Source organism: Rutilus rutilus (genome assembly GCF_951802725.1).
Source record: "Rutilus rutilus genome assembly, chromosome: 24".
NCBI classification, from domain to species: domain Eukaryota; kingdom Metazoa; phylum Chordata; class Actinopteri; order Cypriniformes; family Leuciscidae; genus Rutilus; species Rutilus rutilus.
In genome coordinates, this window is record NC_140228.1 from 12,286,072 (window position 1) to 12,296,237 (window position 10,166).

The following is a 10,166-nucleotide window of genomic DNA, read 5'->3' on the forward strand; positions in this document are numbered from 1 at the left end:
CCAACTGAAATCTCTGTGCTTTTAATCCCATTATTTTTTCCTTCAGTAAAACAAAAACAAAAAACGGTGACCTCTTGCTGCTCAGGTATGGGCTGGGCCTCAGAGGGGCATCAGACGTCTATCAGACAGCTTGGCCAAATAATCGCAAAAGCAATTACAATTTTTTTTTTTTTTTAAAGGTAAACACATAATATAAAAATTGGGAGTTGATGAAAAATTAAAGACGTTTTATTCTTATTATCTGCGCTGGCATATCCCATTACATTTCACGCCGGAAGTGGAGGCTGATGCTGAGGCCTAACTGTTAAGTTTCTTGATTAGCATTTGATACGTTTGTGATATACAAACTAAAAGATAGTCGGATAAATATTGTAATGAGAAGATGGGATTATCAAAAATGAAGCTTTCTTCGACTTTACTGTGGAAAGTCCGCGAAGGTGAGCTGTGTTTTACTGTCAATCTTTTTGCTGTGAATCCTGCCGTGGTGTTTACTATGTTTGCTTTTACACTTTCTTCTACGTTAGTAAACAAACATGTCTGAACTGATATAATAATTTTTCTACAGCAACCCCTTTTAAAACGTATTCATTATTCCTTATTTCGAATTGATGAATTAAAAAGCGAATAGAGAATAGTGTTTAAAAAAAAAAAAAATTATTCCACTGGTAACATGGATCTATTCAATATTTATAATATACTAGTATTTTGCAGCTACAAGTCACTATCCCAATTATTCAGTTGTTGGGGGGGAAAAATGAATCCTGTGGGAATCTGTGGTTCCAGTTTTACTATTATTTATTCATTGTACGTATTTACATATCTAGCTATTAGAATCATTCCAGTTTTCTAAGTAGCAACTTAATTTTTTTGTATTTTGCTAGTAATACTTTTAATTGATTTATAATGTAGTCATTTTGATTAGTCATTGCATATGACAGTTTGAAAAAAGGAATTGTACGACTTGAATACATAGCCTAGTTGGCAGTGCTTAATTGATATCTACCGATTCCCATGAATTCAATGACAAACACTGGCCACTAGGTGTCATTAGAGGCGCGTTGTAAATAGAGCCGCTGTAGTGATGGTTCTCATTGTGAGGAATTTCTAGTAAGTATCTCCACAAAGCTCACTTGATCTTTTATTTTATAACGTATGCAAACGTGGATCAGAATTGCAGCTGCCGTGAAGACTCCTAGCTTAAGTGTTCCATGCTGGGTTATTTTAAAAAGCATCTGTTGATAGCTTGTTCTTTTTTGTGTGCAATCAGGGAAAATTTTTGTATTAACTCTTGCTCTCCATTTAAAAGGAATGAATGAATGGTGGTCTATTAGCTGTGGTGGGCTTGAATTCAGGCTAGGCTGACATCGCACCCTTTTCAGGATCAAGGTTCAGGCAAAGGAGAGAGAAAAAACCCACCACACACATACACTTGGTAATGTAAGTACAGTTTAAAATTAATGGTGTCTGTCAGGCTGGGGACCGGCTTGCCACTCAATGAGAGATTAAGGGTAAAGATTGCGCCCCATCATTATTCAGCTGCACATTTTACCCATAATTCCCCTCTAGATCAACTGGATTTTTTTGCTGAAAAGCAGGCGAAGGTGTAGAAACCCTGTGGCTCCTAACATTGAAGGAACGCATTCACATCCTGAATGATTCCCACCCTTTTTCATCGTCTGCATGTCTATCCTGATTAAACCGCAGTATTGCTTTGGAAAAGGGAAGTGGTGAAGCCATTTAAAAAGGGTTGAAATGCTAGTTTCTCTCATCAGAGCAGCGCCCTCCCTTTGAGGAGTTTCATAAATGTGGGCTTTAGTCTGAGAATAGCCGACTGTTCCTGGCCTCCTCTGACACCTTGCATTCTTCCGTTTTGTCCGTGCGGCACAGCTGAAAATGCTCGTGAAATGTATTCAATTCAAATCAAATTGATGTAGCGCAGAGTAATCTTTCTCTATTAGATGTGTCACTTTTGCCAATTGTTCCCTAATATCCTTTACTGTGACTATATAAGATTAGTGCTCTCCATGCTGCCAGAGTTTTTCGTGCCTTACTGAATTATTCACCGAGGCGTAACCTTCAGTTATCAGGTTAGAAAGACCTTGATTATAACAGGAAGTCAAGTGTAGAAAATCACTCTCTCCACCGAAGGAAGTGTTTCAGCCCTTTCGGAAATTTGAATAATTATGAAATGTACACACAAATAGTATAAGAAATTAATTACACAGGCACAATGGCTTTCTCTGTACTTGCAAAGGAGCAAAGCCTAATTTATGAGTAAAATAATTAGAGTTTATCTTTTTCTAATTCATTTTAATGCCGTGGCAAATGAAATGTGGCCATTGTTATCTGGAACTCACTCCTATATTAATAATTGACACTATAAAATAAACTCTCTGCTTGATGCTTGTCTCTTAAGTGACAACACTCAAACGCAGCCAAAGTTTTGTGAGTTATTTAATTTCGAAATAATGTGCTTACCATCGTATTCTATCATATTTAGTTGTGGAGTCGTTAATCAAAAAGAAAATGATGATGACTCCCTGCTGTCTAGACTGATGTGTTGCTCTCTGCGGGGCACCGTGGCAAACTGCTCCACAGGCGTCTTCTGGAAATAAGGGAAACGGATAGCCGATCGTTCCGCACACCTTGAAATTATAGCCATCCTTGCGTTTTTTTTCCCCCCTCTCTCTCTCCCTTGAATAGTCATAGCAAATGAATTTAAGTTCATTAGCTTCCACCCCTGCTGGAATAATGCAACTCTCATTACATCTCTGATAGACAACATTTGACGAGGACATTTCTATTAGCATTATTCCATGCGGAATAATACACCCTTCATTATTTACTTAGTGAACAAGGAGATTCCCGGAACAAACAGAGACGTGGTCTTACTCGTAGATTGTGTTCTGTATTTCCTTTTCATCGCCTTTATAGTGTCATTAACTCATGTGGTTACTGCACTTAGCAGTTAGCCTATGTTTTGTTTGTTTGATTTATAGTTGACCCTTATGTCACTGACCGTTAAGCACCAAGTTCTCAGAAATGCGCTCTTTTTATTCATGTTGGTTTCACATGGTTTTAAAAAGGTTTTATGTCATTTCCAAGAAAAGTTTCAGTTCAGTCATGGTGAAACCCTCAATTAAATAGTAGCTAATGTTTGCTCTTTACCTTGAATGTACATTATGTATTGTAAAAGGTATGTTTGGGTTTTAAGGTTTTGTTTGAACAAAGTCTCTAATGCTCACCAATGCTTTATTTATTTTATTAAAATACAGTAAAAACAGTAATTTTCTGAAACAATTATTATTTAAAATAACTTTTCTATTTGAATGTGTTTTTTTCTCAAATGTGATTTATTTCTGTAATGAAAAAAATAAAAAATAATAATTTTTAGTAGCCAGTCTTTAGTGTCACATGATCCTTCAGAAATCATTCTCAAGTGCTGATTTGGTGCTCAAGAAACATTTCTTGTTATTATTAGGGATGCACGATATTAGATTTTTGTCAAAATCCAATATGCCGATATTTTTCAACTCATTTTGGCTGATACCAATATACATTACTTTTTTTTCCCTTTGTTTGGAAACACCGTCTCTCCTGTGCAAGAATTATAAATGAATTATTTTTCATTTCATTTGACCAAAAAAAGTTTTTTTTTCATTCTGTTTTCAGAGGTCTCCTTACCAAAACGTTACTTGTTAAAGATAAATAAATGTTAATAAAGTTCTTTTCATAATAAGAGTATTAAAAGCTCTGAAAATGACAAAAATAAAGTCAGTCACATTTGTTCCTTCCTAGACAGATGCAGTTTAAGTTGGATTTAACATTTTGTAGATGTCGTCAACACATGAAGTGTGGGTGCCATGTCTTCAGTTGATGCTGTCTTTAGCTTCAGATAAAAATTCTACTATGATTTTAGAGCTCCTTGCATGTATTTATGCCATTTTCATCATCCATTTGATCATTTGATATACAGTTTATCAATTTGTGATAAAATTATGTCATGATTGTGATTTATGACATCAATTACTGCTTTATTTATTCAAAAACGGAAGTAACTTCAAGTTATTTTTGTATACTACTTTAGATTTTCTATTACAGCGCCTCCACTAAATAAATCTAACATTCTTCCGGCCGGGCACTAGGGCCTGAAGGAGGCTGCTGCTGCTGTGAGTGACTGAGAGAGTTACTGTTGATGGGTATCGCACAACGGACGCGTCCTTCTGTGCTCGCATTCACAAATCTTCTGTAAATATAATAACCACACATGCAAATATTTACTTCAAGAATGACCACACTGCCATCTTATCGCTAAGCACTCCTTGCACACCTGAGTTATTGCAGGCGCATATCAACACATTATCATATCGGCATCATTTTTTCATATCTGCAGATTGTTATATTTTAAGCCTTTATCGGCCGATTCCGATGTCGTGTTTCAGAATTCTTTCATTTATTTAAAAAAACCCCCAGATTTTATTTGAAATATAGGCTAGATTTTTTAAAAACATTTTAAAGTCTTTACTTTCACTTTTAACCAATTTAATGCATCCTACAATTATTCATAAAAAAACCCTCAAATTTTTAATGGTAGTGTAACATGTAATTTCCACAAATATAATGCATTTTTGGCAAGTTGTAAGAAAAAGGTCAACTTATCTGATATTTTACTAAACTTTTTGACTATTATAGACTTTATGACTTCACTAGACTATTTGATTTTACTTTCCTGTTTTATTATTATTTTTCCGCGTGTTTCCGCAGAAAAGTTAGTTGTTACCAAGTTAGTTGGACCACATGACTGAAAAAGTTTTTTTGTTAAAGAAAACAAAAAAAACGCTTTTTTCACTAAGAAAATAGAAAAATGTAGAGAATTCTGCAGGGAGATTCAAGATCAGGACTGTTGTATCGCCATCATGACAATATGATTTTTGATTCAATTATTTGCTTCAGCACTCCACTTTCCTTTACACCTCTTTTTCAATCTGTGAGACTATGCTTGCCTCATCATCAGGTGTTTTTCTTTTATAGTCTGTTCATTGAAATTGAGCTGCAACACAGTCAGACTAATACAATATTCAGATACATGCTGAATTTCACCCCTTTAGAAACCACGTGCATGCGTGTGTCTGGGGAAAAAATGCAAGCTGCATTTTAAATGCATTTGTGCATTCAGCACGGTGTTCTGTCAGGCATGTGTCTGGGACAGATAGTCCTGACTGCTTCAATACTGCCGAGTGTGCTCTGGAGGTAAATGACCTGCCTGGCAGAGAGAGATTGGTGCCCAGCATGTCTCCTGATAAAGTCAAGCGCTTCTGCGACTTTGCCTCGCCGCATCTATTTGCACTCCATATTTCAACACGGCGCAGATGTAACAACTTAATTTGCCACCAGTCATAATTCTGCCCACCCACACATAATGAGGTGATGCTGGTTATTTTAGACTTCGCTGCATGGACGCCTGAGGTAATTCGAGTTCCGAGGTGCTTGCAAGTTCCCATCTCGAGCAAGATCTCCAAATTCACGGCCCCGCGCCCCAACATGTGTACGGATGTTTCACCGGCTGAAGTTCCTGGCCGTATAATTTGACTAATGTTTTTAAAACACAACCCCGATCCCACAATTCATCTTGGCACATTCTGGAGAAATCCCACCACATTCTTCACCTTATGTGCTGGCCACCTCTGCGGGAAGCATTTTTGGGGCTTTTTTTCCTCGTCTTTCTTCTGCAGATGTACGTTTCTTTGGCCCAAGCTGTAAATTGAAAACACCGGTTGTGTTGCTCTCTCATCGCACACCTCGGAAATGGACTTCATTCGTTCACGTGAACTTCCCATAACCCCTCATGTGTGAGACACTCATCATCTAGCGAAGGCCTCGTAGTGAAGGCCGGTCCATCACGACAATAGCGAGAAGAACCCGGGCGAATGACACCAGCACCCTTCTACCCTTTGAGATCTGATTTGTCGCCTCCATACAATCTAGCACGACACAATGCGCTTTCATTACCCCACAGATGTTGTCATCTCTTTCTCTCTCTCTCTCTCGCTCTCTCTCTCTCTCTCTTTCTATTTTTCCATCAGCCTCTTTTTTTTGAGAAGTGTTCATCTCAGAACTCTGATCAGCGGCCTCACTTTCATCAGTCTAATGCATGTGCCTATCCCCGGGCCCAATCTTACGGCGGTGCAGCATGGGGCCTGGTCCTTAATCTCATTTCTTTAACCTCCTTCAAAATTGGTTCCCCTCTGCGAGAGGCATCATGAAGATCCAGAACTATTCGTTTCCATATTGTAAATCACCTGCTCCTCCGGTTATGAGGAGAGGCTTGCAGGGGGGATCGTAGCATCTGATTGGGCGGTCGTTGCCCTCTGTCGGAGTGACATCATCGTTCCGATCTCGTCCCATCAACTCGGTGGATTCGAAAGTGTCCAAAAGTGCATAGATATATAAACATGTCACCCGGCTTTAATCAAATATGTGTGTAAAAATACCCAAATAATGGTTTTGTTTGGTGTCCGGGTGCACCGTAATCATGCAATTACAATAAGAGCCCTGTTAATATTCCGAGCTTCTCGCCTTCACAGTACTCAGGTGAATTAATTCGCTCAAGCAAACTCTGCTGATTCCGCTGCCCCCTCTGCCCCCTCTGCCCCCGCCTGGGTATTCATGCTTTTCAACTGCCACACTCTCTCCACAATATCCTTTATACTACAGGAACCCCAGACACTGCCTCCAAAATCAAATGCTTCATTCATTATTCATTCTCTGTGGATGACTTCCCCGTCATTAAAATTCCCACAAAAGCTGTTTTATGGCAAAGACTCTGGTTTTTAGTTATGGTGGAACGATAAGCTGTCATGTTTTGTGTTTTTACTCTGTGGGTCAGCACATATTCTGTTGAGGAGCAGCCTTTTGTCGCCGTGTCATCATGAGTTAGAGTAGATGGGTGTATTTTAGTTCCGATAAATGAATATTAATTCACTGCTGATAATATTTTCAGATAAGATTCGTTGTTTTTGAATGCCAGTGTGATGGTTTAACTATGGGGTATTATTGGGTGTAATTATGCTTCAGTTCCATAGTGCTCCAGCAGAGTTATTTAACTTTTTGTACAGGGGCATTCAAATATTTTCTTATTGTTTGCACAAATTTGTCAGTTTCAAGTGAAAAGCAAAGTTTAAAACTGCATTGTAGCCATTTATATTTTATTTTTTTATATAATGTTATTACATACCCTACTCTCAAGTTTAGGGTCGGTAAGATTATTTTTTTTAAATTGAGAGAAGTCTTATGCTCACCAAGGCTGCATTTATGTGATGATAAATACAGTAAAAACAGTAATATTGTGACATAATTACAATTTATAATAGATGTTTTCAATGTATATATTTAAAAATGTAATTTATTTCTGTGATGCAAAGCTGAATTTTCAGCATCATTACTCCAGTCTTCAGTGTCACATGATCCTTCAGAAATCATTCTTTTTAAAATGATAACCAAAGAAATTACAAATTTAAATTGATTTATTAATTAATGCTATATTCATAATATTTTTGTGGAAACCATGATACTTTTTATTTTAGGAATTTTTGATGAATAGAAAGGTTTAAAAGGACAGCATTTATTTGAAATGGAAATCTTTTGCCACATTATAAATGTCTTTACTGTCACTTTTAATCAAATTAATGTGTCCTTGCAGAATAAAAGTATTAATATCTTTCCAAAAAAAAAGAGTGCTTTACTGAAAGCTGTCCTCTCTCCTTAGAACCATGAAACAACATAGTTTCCATGCCTGCAAGTTTATATAAATTAAAAAGTTCATTATGAGAACAGAACACGTGTTTTAAAAGTTTGAAATCACTAGTGAAGATCCTTTTATTTTTGGCATTTTTTTATATATATATATATATTGAAGACAGCAGCACTCAAGCTACATGTCAATGTACAAGCATGACAAGCTACATACATTTGTGTAACTGTGGATAGTGATCTCTAGCATGCTTTGAGATTATCTTAAGAGATAGTAAGAGAGCCTAAATAGAACATCTGACCCAAGTGTGGACCTGGACATGGTGTGGACATGGACCTGGTAAATGTCAAATTTGCTGACTTGATTAGTGACCTAGAAGTAAATGAATAACATTAAATTATTTCCTTGTTTTAAATTCTTAAAAATGCTAAACATTTGGCATTTTCCCAGGTTTAAATGAAATGATCTAAGACTATTGGACTCCACTGTAATTCAGTTTTGGCACAGACTTCTATGTCCACTAAGGCAGATTGTGGCACACACCTTACCTCACACGGGACGGGTCATCCTGTACAATAACATTTACGAAGTTCGTTTGGTCATGTGTCCACACAGCCCAGATTCATGACCTTTATAAGAATGTGCTCTGTCTGTCTCGGGCTAACAGTCGCTGATAGTCTTGGTCAACTTTGTTGCGCTCGTGTTTGCTCATCGAGTCCCAGGGCTATTTGTGGCCTCTTCCCAGAGCGGGCTGCATTTCCACCCTAAAACCCTCTCAAAACCTGTGTTTCAAAATGTATGCATGAACACACTTACCCAAACTGATAAAAAAATTCACAATTCATTATTCCCCACCCAACCTGCATCTCTTCCCTACATTATACATGAATGAATACCAGTGTTCCTAGTGAATGGACTCAAATCCAAGTTCATTAATCAGCGCGGGCCCGAGGGGGCGCGTTAAAATGTTTGTTAAACAGCGTGTCAGGCGCGCACGTTTGACCGAGAGGTAATATAAACAATGGAAGCGGTATAAAAAGGGGTGTGTGTAGAGCGGGTTAGCATAATCTACATAATGGTTCCAGCGGTTAAATCACTCCTTGTTGGTCTTCCTGATGCGATCTGCAGTGCTCAAAATGCGTGACTTTAAATTACAGCGAGATTCTCGCGACTGTAAGCCACCTCCATTGTGGTGCGGCCCTCTCCCTGTCTTCATCAGAGCCGGCTGTCCAATGGGATTACTGTAAGCCTGCGGTAGGAGCAGCTGACCCGCCACTGATCAGAAATTCATATCCCTGGATGCTAGATTGCTCCTATCCCCACTTTGCCCTTGTGACGGCAGAGACTGCTGTCATGGTGTTAGACGAAAGGGGGGGAAGAAAAAAAATTTGCATTCGCAGCCCCCCAAATTTCTCTGTCCAGCACATAATCAGAAAAGAAAGTGAATGAATAGTAATTCAGTCTGTCAGAAAATGAGAATCAGCACGGCGCAGGGGAGAAGAATCTCTGGTCGGAGAGGAAAAAGAGAGACTATTTGTAATGGCTGTGGTTATGGCTTCCCTTCTGCAAACCTCCATTTTGACTGACTGGCTGCTTTGTTTTCCTTTAGATTTTTTCAATTCAATTTCCCTCCCATCTATAAATGCACATCCAGTCTACATGTACACATTTGAATGTGTTTGTTTATTGTTCGATTTGAAGCAAGTTCGGTTCGTGCGCCTTTTTGTGGGCCAGCCGAGCGCAGGGGCAAAGGGAATTAATCACACAGAGAGCGGGAGGTCACTGACTGGCTCCCGAAACATCACGGTGGGTCATGCGTCTCGGGGCCACGGCTTCATACACACATCACACTGTCTTATCCCCCGTCTGCTTTTTCCCCGGTCCAAGAAGAGGCTAGCTCAACCCCAGACACACAGGCACGCTCGCACACACTCTCTCAAACACAGTCAAATAGGGCGGTTCAGAGGACGGAAAGATTCTGGTAAATATTTTTTTGAATGTCATCTCTCTCTCTTTCTCATCGAGTTGCCAAAATATTGCATGAACCCTCGTGCCGTGTGGTTGTTTTACTATCTTGTCTCTGTGGTTGCTTGCAGTATGCGTGTAATTTGGGTTAAATGGTGGTTACTGTTGGTAGTGCTGTGTCAGAGTTTGGAGCGCTGCTGTAGTAATTCCATGTGCTTGTAATTCTGCGCCGTTCCTGATGAGGGATGTATTGTTCTAGCCCTCCGTTCAGTTCTCGGGGGGCACCGACTGCCCATTGTAATATACAGAAGCTACCCTGTTATTTGCTTCAACTTAATCTCCCTGCATTAATTCTCCTTTTATAAGTGAGAGCGAGTCACGTTGGCTGACGTTTAGGGCGAATAGATTTACGGTGGGCAGTCTTTCTGTTTTTTTTTTTTGGTGGTGGTGG